Here is a 12,279-nt window from a genome sequence, read left to right as displayed (position 1 = left end):
TAAAATCACTTCAAATTAAAAATTTAGTATTTTTTTTGTAAATTTCGAAACATTCACACATTTGAAAAGAATGAAAAATGAATAGAAAATTTGGAAAATTATCATAGAAAAACATTTTAAATAAAAGATTTAATACAAATATTAGAAATAGTAATATAGCAATAAGAATCATTAAATAATAATATAGATTGATAAAAAAAGTTTTCGAAGATTTAAACGATTCCCCCTTCCTTCTTACTAACCCAAAGTTAGAAAAAAATACTCCCGCCACATAAAATCTTTACAAGTAAAATGCCTTAATAAAACCATTTGTAAATGAAAATAATTGAAAAGATTAAAAAGATTAACAAGCTTAAAAAGATTAAAAAGATTAAAAAGATTAAAAAAATTAAAAAGATTAAAAAGATTAAAAAGATTAAAAAGATTGAAAAGATTAAAAAGATTAAAAAGATTAAAAAGATTAAAAAGATTAAAAAGATTAAAAAGATTAAAAAGATTAAAAAGATTAAAAAGATTAAAAAGATTAAAAAGATTCAAAAGATTAAAAAGATTAAAAAGATTAAAAAGATTAAACAGATTAAAAAGATTAAAAAGACTGAAAAGATAAAAAAGATTAAAAAGATTAAAAAGATTAAAAAGATTAAAAAGATTAAAAAGATTAAAAAGATTAAAAAGATTAAAAAGATTAAAAAGATTAAAAAGATTAAAAAGATTGAAAAGATTAAAAAGATTAAAAAGATTAAAAAGATTGAAAAGATTAAAAAGATTAAAAAGATTAAAAAGATTAAAAAGATTGAAAAGATTAAAAAGATTAAAAAGATTAAAAAGATTAAAAAGATTAAAAAGATTAAAAAGATTAAAAAGATTAAAAAGATTAAAAAGATTAAAAAGATTGAAAAGATTTAAACGATTAAAAAGATGCAAAAGATTAAAATGATTAAAAAAATGAAAAAGATTGAAAAGATTAAAAAGATTAAAAAGATTAAAAAGATTAAAAAGATTAAAAAGATTAAAAAGATGAAGAAGATTAAAAAGATTAAAAAGATTAAAAAGATTAAAAAGATTAAAAAGATTAAAAAGATTAAAAAGATTAAAAAGATTAAAAAGATTAAAAAGATTAAAAAGATTGAAAAGATTAAAAAGATTAAAAAGATTAAAAAGATTGAAAAGAATAAAAAGATTGAAAAGAATAAAAAGATTAAAAAGATTCAAAAGATTAAAATGATTAAAAAGATTAAAAAGATTAAAAAGATTAAAAAGAATAAAAAGATTAAAAAGATTAAAAAGATTAAAAAGATTAAAAAGACCAAAAGGATAAAAAGATTTAAAAGATTAAAAAGATTGAAAAGATTAAAAAGTTTTAAAAAATTCAAAAGATTAAAAAGATTAATAAGATTAAAACAGATTAAAAAGATTAAAAAGATTAAAAAGATTGAAAAGATTAAAAAGATTAAAAAGATTTAAAAAATTAAATTGATTAAAAACATTTTAAAGATTAAAAATATAAAAAAGATTGCAAAGATCAAAAATATAAAAAAAGATTCAAAAGATTAAAAAGATTCAAAAGATTAAAAAGATAAAAAAGAATAAAAAGATTAAAAAATAATAAGATTAAAAAGATTAATAAGATTAAAAAGTATAAATTAAATAAAAGGTTTGAAAGATCAAATTGATGAAAAGATTGAAAGAAAAAAAAATTAAAAAATAAAAACTTTCAAATATTCAAAACATTGAAATTATCGAAATTATTATATTTGTTCTAAGTGTCATGTCAGTGTGATCAGTGCCTTAAGATTAACATTCCAGAGCTCAATTCTGGGAGTATCCGAGAAAATGCCGAGTATTATCGAAGTTAAAAATGAATGTACATAAAAAAGTGAAAAAAAAATGAAAATCCTTAAAAATATTTTTTTTCGAGCTTTACTGAGAGTAAAACGAATGAAACTAGGCAAACAGGAATGCTCACTTTGTAAGCGTAAATATGAATATGAATAATGTAAAATTTATATTAGCTTTTCGATCATTATTGGAATTTGTGTTGGTTTTTTTTTCAAAATTAATTTTCAAAAATTATCTTCTGCCGTTTTTAAAGTGGACAAATTGGTCATTCCTCTATAATTCCTCATCCGCTTCCTCTCAAACTAAAATTGGAATGGAAATTCATGGATTTCAATTCCAATTAACGTCTATATCGCGAAAACAATATTTGTCTTGTATGATCGACCCCCTTCAGAAGGGATCCAAAAATCTGAAAACATTTTTCATCATTCCTGGTCCTAAAGAGCATCCATGCTGAATTTCAGACCTCTAGCTTTTAAGACGGCTGAGTCGAACTAAAATTTTCTGGTAATTCTATAATTTCGACTGTTTCTTTGAAGTTTTTTTTCTTTTAACTGCAACATTATTTTGAAAAAAAAAAAGTAAGTGATCGGATATGCACTGACAATACTGACTGGACACCCGATTTCATTTTTTGGATAATTTTTTCAACAGTTCGCAATATCAATTCCAGAGTGCGCATCGATCGATTTGAAGAAATGCTATCCCAGTTAGAAAGTGCCACCCAACTTTCTAAAAAAATAGGCAATTCAGGCGATAAAATCGTACTAAACAGGTGCATTTTTCCTACAGGGCATTTGTATCGAAAAAATGGTGGGTTTGCCACCTGGCGTCGGTATTGCGAACCTGCTGAAGTTGACGAAAAAAATTAGCCAGAAAATGATCGAATTTTTGTTCTAAGTGTCCTGTCAGTATGATCAGTGGGATATGTATCAGAAAATGTCATAGGAGAAGCAATTCTACTTTTAAGGATCAATAACTGTCACAGTCAATTGCTTTCGATTTGAATTTAGCCTTTGGTTTTTAACTCTCGCAACGACAAAACTTTACGACCGCACTTCTTGTTCGAGTGTCATAATTTTTTATTTTATTAATCACCCGCGTTTGCCAATTTCGGATAGACAACCTCGTTGCTGGTCGGCACTTTTTCGAGGGAGTTTTATTTCATCGCAATTACTTTTCCAGCTTCCAGCGACAAGCCATGATGATTGTCGTCTGAAGTCAGACGATTCCGTGCGTTGAAAAAGGGCGTTAAATGTTTGAACGTTGTTTATTATTTTTGCATTGAAACTATTTATTGCTGATTTGGCAATGAAATGTCACACTACTTGCTAAACAGTTCGATCGATGCCTTTTTAAGTGATCGTAAACGTCACGTTTCGATCGAAGAAAAGAAATGTTTCGATTAACCTTCGATTCTGGTTTAAAATACTGTGTAGTTGTGAAACTATTAAAGAAAATAAATATTTCAATTAGATAACCAAAATTAACATGTGACTTTCTGATCGAGTTCAAAAGTTCAGGCTACTTAATTCAATCAGGTTCAAATTTATTGTTTGCACCTCCTCTGGCAGGCGATAAGATTTGTCTTTGAGTGACGAAACAAGCATACACGCTCGTTATTATTCAACACGATCGATTTAATCTAATAACAACATAATCGTCTTGTATTTGAGGTCACTCCAATCGGTTGACATTATTAGCACCACAAACAACACAACAAACATCCTTCACAGCTGCTTGAGAATGGGCCCTTGCTCAACAACAACTTTGAGACTTAGAGCATTTCCACCCCCCTTTAGAAAAAAAAGATTCCCCCTTCTGTTGGTCTAACTCTAAAGACGTCTCTCGATCGATCGCGGGCAAACACTTGGGAGACACGATTTTTGCATAAATTACAAATCAATCATCGATTTAACATCTCTCGCCTTCTCATTTCTGAGTTCTCGAATTGGTCGAATGTTTATTCAAAGCCACACAGTTTATGCGCCCATTATAAGGGAAAATCGTCGGAAAACAAATCCCACCTCTAAAGTAAACAACGATCATATGAGGTGGGGTCCCTTCCAAAATAGTACTTAGCCATTTAGCAAAAGTTAGGGGTGAGGTATGCTCTGCGCTGCGCAAAGCTTCTGATCCCCGGGGGTGTTTAAAATACTATGATTAGAGCCATGCTTAAGCATTTAAGTGATTATCACAGCACTTCTATTTGCCGTTGTTGTTGGTGCCAAATAGTATACGGTACCTACTGCACGTGGTTTGAAATCACGGTGTGGAAAGATGCTGGCAGTAGCTGGTTAATGCAGACAGATCCGAAATGGCAGGCTTTAGTCGATGCTCGGCAGACAAATATCCAAAGAAGATTTGGTTGTCGCATGGCAATTTCGAAGCGTCAACAGCCATCCTACATAGGTACACCCAAAGAAGGTTATGATGAACAACTGGGAAATATTCAAAATCAAATATCCTTCCCAATTTGTACTGAATTTCATAATCATTTAGTCTTAACGAGTTTTTTGACTTCTCTGAGCGTTTTTTGTATTTTCAGCATTTGTTTTGAAGAAACCCATTATAAACCGAAAAACAGTAAAACCCCGCTTATCCGATAAAAAAGGTTTTAGAAAAAATATGTCTTGATTTTGGAAACCTAAGTTTTAAAATACAGGAGCACATAATAAATTACATAATATTACAATAAATTACAATTAATTACAAAAAAATAAATTATTCAAAAAGTTGACCTAATAAGATGGATAAATTTTGCTCCCCAGCTCGTTTTGCTACGAGTTCCTTCATTCCAATCACTTAGCTAAAATCAGTTGATTTTTTTTTTATTTACATGGTTTTCCATCTCACGGCATAACCTGATGAAGAATATTCCTCTAATTCACTCGGTCCATGGCAACCATTCTCCAATTTCTCCGGGATTTCACATACACCAGATCAACACTCCTCTTGGTCTTATCACCTTGCTCGTTGCGCCCCTGCTCGTCTCGTTCCTACCGCACCTACCAACCACCTGCTCTTAGGACAGTCTTCCAGAGTTCTCGCAACATGTCCTGCCCAGCGTATCCGTCCAATCTTCACCACCTTCTGGATAGGGGAAAGGTTTCCTAAATAGGCCTATCGGGTTAAATGACCCTACGGCTGTTTGATGAAATGGCTGACTAGACAGCTTATCTGACCAATGCATTTTGAGGGTGATACGCTTAGAACATAAGGCATGAAAGAATTTTATTTACAAGGTTTTGATACATTTTGATGTAATATTTCGACTTTTGAAAATTATATGTAAAGAAGCTTAAAACAAAAACTAGGATGGTTTTTGTTTCTTACTCAAATGAACTTTAGAAATTTAACATATTTCAGCTTTTGTGGAGGTTTAATAATGATTATATAGTGGAATAATAGAGTGTTTTGTATGCCCCCATCATGTTTGTAAAATGCCTCCATCCTAAAATAACAGGTTAAATAGAATAAATAAATGATTTTTATCATTGAACCATCAAATCTAAGCTATGAATCACATCTTAAGAGAGAATCGAAGATCTAAAAACAGATTTGATAAAGTTTTTCTCGTGGATGAACTGCCTCCATAGTATGGCAACAATAACTTTTGTTTTATTCCATACAATTATAATATACATAAATTTTTATGAAACTTCAGCTTTGTCGTACGGAAATTATTACTTTATAGCAGTTTCAATGAAATTATACGGAAATATTGCTAAAAAAACAGAAATTTTGTTCAAAACATAAATAGGCGCATTTAGCCCGTACGGTTTGAGGTTCGGCATTCTAGACAACACTTATAATAAAATCATTTTCTTGGAAACAGAAGAAAATTTTAACATAAAAATTACTCCAATGTATAGAAAACAGATGCCTGAGTTCCATATTAACACGTTCGTCGCCACGTCACCCATATTTAGGTGACGGGTGTATTTCCTGGGGGGCCCCGTCACATCAAAAAGCGGGTGACGCTCTCTTTCTTAAGTTAACCTCTCAGCTTCTCCACACGTTAGAAATTTGTCAGATTTTTCGACACCCTACTCAAATGGCACCCAGATTATGATAACTTTGCGCAAGATTTTCTTATTGAACCTAAATTCACCAGAAAGGAAATTTATTTCTGGTTCTCGTGAAGTTTCCACATTAACGCAAAAGTTTTTGGATAAATTATGAAAAATAGAAATCTGAATACAAATCTTGAACATTTGCGAGAACATATGCAAGGTTTTTTTTCGTTTCCTTTCACCCGGGCGTAGGATTGCTGAGCGGCGGAACGGTCAAGAAATAGGGATTCTCTCACGTTCAACGCAAAAATTCCCAAATGTTGTTTACGTTTTTGATTTTGCTCTCTCGATTTTACCACCCAACCACCCATTGCAGAGAAAATAAAGGACTTGGGGGCAGAGATGCCAAATGTTTTTCAAAACATTATGAATGTTCTGTGTTAAGTAATTTTAAGAACCAATGAATGATGTCGAATGACGTGAAGTTTGTATTCCACTTTTCAAAGTTTGTTTACTGTTGTGGATTTTGTGGTGTGGAAATGGCATAGAACATAAACGTCTGAATAACACTCCACCTGACACCCTCTCACAGAGCCGTTTTTTTTTCACAGTTAGGCGTTTTACGAAATGAAAAAAAATGTGATATAAAGATAAATGTACAACAAACCGATAATTTTTATTTAGCCATATTTAAGATAAACATATAAAATATAATTATTATGTGATGTGTGCATTAAAACATGACAAACACATTTGAGGTGAATTGGGACAGTTCAAACAGTATGATGAAGTTTTTTTTTACATTTTTTTTCGCTTCTTGACGTTCAACAGTTTCTCTCTTCTTCCGGTAACAAAGCGTGCAGTTTCTTCTTATGACCTTACCCTGCTGATTTCTACGAGTTTGTATTTTATGTATGTTATTCATTTTGTTTGGACTATCATCGAACGAAATTGTATTTATAGGCATCAATTCGGCAACAAGGAGTTCTCGAAATTTTCTTATTTCGATTTTTTTGTTGGTTACCTTCTGGTATACAATGTGAGCATTTACTATACTTGTTCCTAGAAGCAAATGAAGCGCTAATTTTCGATACCATTTGATACTTTTCCGTAATGTTGTGGCATATGATACCATCTGATCGCTTCTGTCGATACCAATTTTCCCCTGATTATATTCAAGTACCGCCAAAGGTTTTTGCTTAGGTGGACGGCTGCGATGGGTTGAATCCGAGGAAACCATAATAGGTGCATGTTTTGTTGACAACATCCTAACATCACGAACATCCTTCCACTTTAGCACCACAATACCGTTATCGTCTTCTTTTGCTACCATTTCACCTCTCTTCAAAGGGTATGACATTACAAAACGTGGCATATTTTTTTTATTGTATCGAACGGTTCCAACAACATGCGTCTTAAGTTTTAAAAATTTAGCAGCTAATTCGTAGCTTGTATAAAAATTATCGACAAATAAAGTTCTTCCTTGATTAATTAATTTATCTGCAAGTTCAATGCAAACATTTTCAGCAATGCCAACTTGTCGTGTTCCGCTGATATCTCGACCGGAGTAAATTTTTGTAGACCACGTGTATCCTTCAGTGGAGCACAACTTAAAAAGCTTGATCCCATATTTATGGGACTTTGTAGGTATATATTGTCTAAATTTAAGTCGCCCTCTCCAAGGTACCATTGTTTCATCGATAACAATGTTTTCACCTGGACAAAATAATTTTTGAGAATTATGTGTTAATAAGTCAAGAAGTGGCTGAATTTTTCCAAGTCTGTCACCCTCTACAATAGTTTCATTATTTGCAAAATGCAAATTCGCCAATAGTAATTCAAAACGATTACGAGACATATTGTTGCGCGGAAAGGGGAAGTTATATAAATAACTCTTAGACCAACATGTGGTTAAGGGTGTTTGAACGAGGCCCATCCATATAATAAGCCCTAAAAATTGTTTGATTTCATCTGAATAGGTCTCTTTCCATCTGTTGATTCTGGCGTGATCGGTATTGGCCTGTTTATTTAGTTTTTGCTGCGCGTACCTATTAGTCTCAATCACTATTAAGCTGATCACTTGATCATTCAAAATTTGCGAAAGTACTTCTCCTGCGCTAATACCCAAATTTAAATCGACCAATAGCCCATCATTTCCTACAAACTCGAAGCATTGCTGCTTGTTCGAAAAATCGTTCCATTGAATTTCGTCTAGGGAACAACTGTGCTGTGTTGACTCCTCTTCTTCGCATATGGCGAGCTCCTCCAAAATCTCATCCAGATCAATACTGGAAAATGATTCCTAGAATAATTCAAATTTTAATTCGAACAAATTCTATTGGTAACTTGCTTTTTTACAACTTACTTCTCCATAATCACTGCCTTCATCTTCATCCTCTAATTTTGAACACTGTGTTGGAAACATCACGATGGTGAAAAGACGCCGAACCACTTAAAGACTAAATGAATAATAAACAACTTTAGCTATCCAGCGTGGCTAGATGTACGGTTTCTCTCGTAGATCTATGCTGCCGCTCATAGCAAGTGCGTCCCATTTGACTTCGTAACATTAAGCCGAATAAAGGATCCTTGAGTTGCATTTTACTGAAATCAGTATATTTTTCGGGCTTGTGATATAGCTCAGTTGGCAAGTCTGTTGTCTCCTGAGCCGATGTCCGCGAGTTCGAGCCCAAGAGTAAACATCGAACACAGTTGTACCGGATAAGTTTTTCAATAACGATCCGCCAACTGTAACGTTGATAAAGTCGCGAATGCCATAAAGATGGTAAAACGACTATAATCGAAACAAAAAAAAAGTATATTTTTCCTTTTTGGCAAATATACGGATTTTAGTGGTTCACAAACTGGCAACGCTGTGCTATCCTTTAGCCAGAAACCGAAGACGAAATGTTTTTTCTATCTTCAATTTCACGCTCCGAGAGTTTCTTTGGGCCTGGAAAGCAAAACTACCAAAATGAGCATGGCGACGAACGTGTTAAAGGCTCTTCTCGATACTCCGCAGATAGGTTCAGGTCCAATAAACAGGCCCTGTGATCCTTCTCTAGCTGCTCTAGGTCTGCTTCTTCGTTCTCTAGAATACCGCAGTGGCCTAGAACTCAAAATAAAATTACACTGTTCCGTATGGTCAGATTGTGGAGTCCATAGTGGGCACGACTTTCGCTGATTATTCGCCGCCGGATCTCATGACTGGTGTCATTATCTGCGGTCACCAGTGTGCCAAGAAAGACAAAGTCTTCTACTATATCCAGCTCGTCGCCGTCGATCGTGACCTTGTTATTACTGGACAAGCGAGTTCGGTCGGTTTCGGATCAGCAGGCCAGCATGTACTTCGTCCCGGACGTATTCATCATCAACCCAATCCTTCCTCCTTCCCACTTCAGTTTGCGGTAGATCTTCTCTACCGCCGAAGATGATCGGTCAACTATTTCAATGTCGTTGTTGTTGTAAATCGTGTCCCGCATTTCCTCACGCGTGAAAAATTTGAATTTTTCAAATCGATTTTAACATCCGGTTCACTTTCTTTGGAAGTATCGAAAACAAAACTGGTGACGTTAAAGTGCAAAAACTTTTTCAAATATTTGGAGTCGGAGAAAATTGAATTTGGGAAAGTGAACCAAAAAAGAAAGGCGAAAGGACGCCAGTGAACATGTGAGGTTATCGCTAACGATGGAGGGTGGGCAGGATCCCTCCGATCCGCCTGGAGCAAGCCGGAACCATGAAGAAAGTTGTAGCCAGAAACCGACCGGAAAAGTTTTCGAAGAAATTTTGTATGCCTCTACTGACTCCGCACCCTATCGAGTATACTTTGAATCTGAAAATGCGACCGATAAAATTAACAAGTTCGCCCTGGGAAACACCATCAAAAAGTGGACGTTTTAAAAAGTTTCATTATCGATATGAAGTACGTTAGCTAGAAAAAAATCATCGTTTTCCTGAGTAGCTACGTGAATGCCAACAAGCTTGTGGGGATCGGGATACAAAGCGTATATCCCCAGACATTTGATCTGCATAACAGGTGTTATTATAGGAATACCAACCAATATTGATGTTGAGGAAGCCAAAGGTGAATTTGAGAGTGAGTATCGCCAGAGTGTTCAGAGACAAAGAAAAGGAACCGATAAATCGCTTGCGCATCACTTTTAGATCCCAGCAGTTACCTGATTCTGTAAAGCTTTTCTGCTGCTCGACCAAAATCAGACCTTTCACCCCATCGATGCTGTTATGTGCTCAGTGTCTTAGATTTGGGCACAAAGCAATTCAAAGTTGTGGAAACTGTTCAAAACGCCACGAGGAGGCTGAACTATTCATCAACAGCAGAAATGTGCCCATTGTCGGAGAAACGATCACACCTCCCTCGACAACCAATGCCCCGAAAGGAAGAGACAGCGAGACACAAAAACCCTCATGTACAACAGGTATGCCCCACTTCTGAACGCAGAAGAATTTCCAACCACTTAAGCAGCCGTAAAAATTTTCAAGGACCAACCGAATCAAACAAACAAAAACGTTAAAAGAGCTAGAATGGAAGACTCCCGTGCAAGATCCACCTTTTTTGTAATTTCTTTATTTGAAACGGCTCATGCCTTTAGGCTTTAAGGAGCCAAACTCGTTATGTTTGTTTACAATTGTATGCTAGAGTCTAGTTCATCACTTTTTTTTTAGATGAGATCCACTTTTGAGGAACAAGATAAAATCACAGCACCAGTAGCAGAAACAAGTCACAGCGATACAGCGCTCAATAACCCACAAACGGTGCAAGAAGAGGAAAAATGGGGAAATGCGGTAAAAAAAAAGTAAAATTAAGTTTGGACCGTAGTTATCAGGAAAGAATTATGAGTTTTTATTCAGAATTCATAGGCCTATTAGGACCCCAAGAGGAAGTAAAAACGTTATTTCAAGATAAAACCCAAAGGCATATCAACCTTGCAAATTCTGTTGTATTGAACAAAAAGTAGTAAAAAATCCTCAGTTATTTGTCAAACCACTCCATACAAGATTTTACCTTTTGCTAAAATGGCGAATAATCGCGAAAATGGCTACGAATAATCGTAGCCAGATTTAGAACACGGGTTAGAAACCTTACAATGGTCCAGTGTTATGCGCCAACAGACGTTGCCGATTTGCAGGAGAAAGAGCAGTTTTACAGTCAACTGAACAGCGTGGTAGAGAGAATTCCGAAGGGTGACATTCAAATCCATTTGGGCGACTTCAACGCAAAGATTGGCTCCGACAATCAAGACCTTGAGCGCATCATGGGGCGCCATGGCCTAGGACAGATGAGCGAAAACGGAGAGCTGTTTGTAGAATTTTGTGGCAACAACAACATGGTGATCGGTGGATCGCTCTTCCCCCATCGACCAGCACATAAGGTCACTTGGGTATCCCGAGATGGCCGAACAGAAAATCAAATTGACCACATCTGCATCAGCCGAAAATGGAGAAGGAGCCTTCTTGATGTCCGCAACAAGCGAAGCGCAGACATTGCATCTGACCATCACCTCGTCCTTGGCGAGATACGACTGAGAGTTGCGCGTGTCCAACGGCGTGAGGAGAAAGTCGGGTGTCGATACGACGTCCGCCGGTTGGAGAATCCAGAGGTGAAAAGGGCATACGTTGAACAGCTAGAATCCCGAGCCTCGGAGCTGCCGACAGACGGAACAGTCGAAGAACAGTGGTGTGGAATCAAGAATGCCTTTATCACGACGAGCCATGGTACTCTCGGTAAAGTTTGTGGAAGAAGAAGTGACTGGATGTCGGATGAAACTTGGAGGATGGTCGATGATCGGAGAAAGGCGAAAGTCGGAATTGAGCAGGCATGTACCGGGTCAGCCAAAGCAGCCGCCCGCTTACGATATGCGGAGCTGGAAAAGGCAGTTAAACGAGCTTGTAGACGAGACAAGAGAGCCTGGACAAACTCCCTAGCCGAAGAGGGAGAAAGAGCCGCCGCCAATGGAGATATCCGATTACTTTATGACATTTCTCGCCGCCTCAGTGGTGCAAGGACTAATGCAAGAATGCCGCTGAAAGACCGAGCAGGTCAGTTATTGACCGATCGAACAGATCAGCTCAAACGATGGACTGAGCACTTCGAACAACTCTTCCGAGTCACGAATAGCGATGGCCAACAGAACCCGCAGCTTGAAGCGCCAACAGTAAGTCGCATAAATGGCGTCAACTCGGAAGCGCCTTCGCTGGCTGAAATAGAAGCGGCAATCAAAAACATGAAATCCAACAAAGCACCTGGGATCGATTGCATCCCTGCTGAAATGCTGAAAGCCGACCCTGCCCTGTCAGCACAAATGTTGCACCGTCTTTTCGCTGACATCTGGGATACTGCAACATTCCCGGCCGACTGGATGCAGGGTATCCTTGTAAAGGTCCCGAAGAAAGGAGACCTGACAGA

Source organism: Uranotaenia lowii, chromosome 3 (genome assembly GCF_029784155.1).
Source record: "Uranotaenia lowii strain MFRU-FL chromosome 3, ASM2978415v1, whole genome shotgun sequence".
NCBI lineage: Eukaryota > Metazoa > Arthropoda > Insecta > Diptera > Culicidae > Uranotaenia > Uranotaenia lowii.
This window is presented reverse-complemented; position numbering follows the sequence as displayed.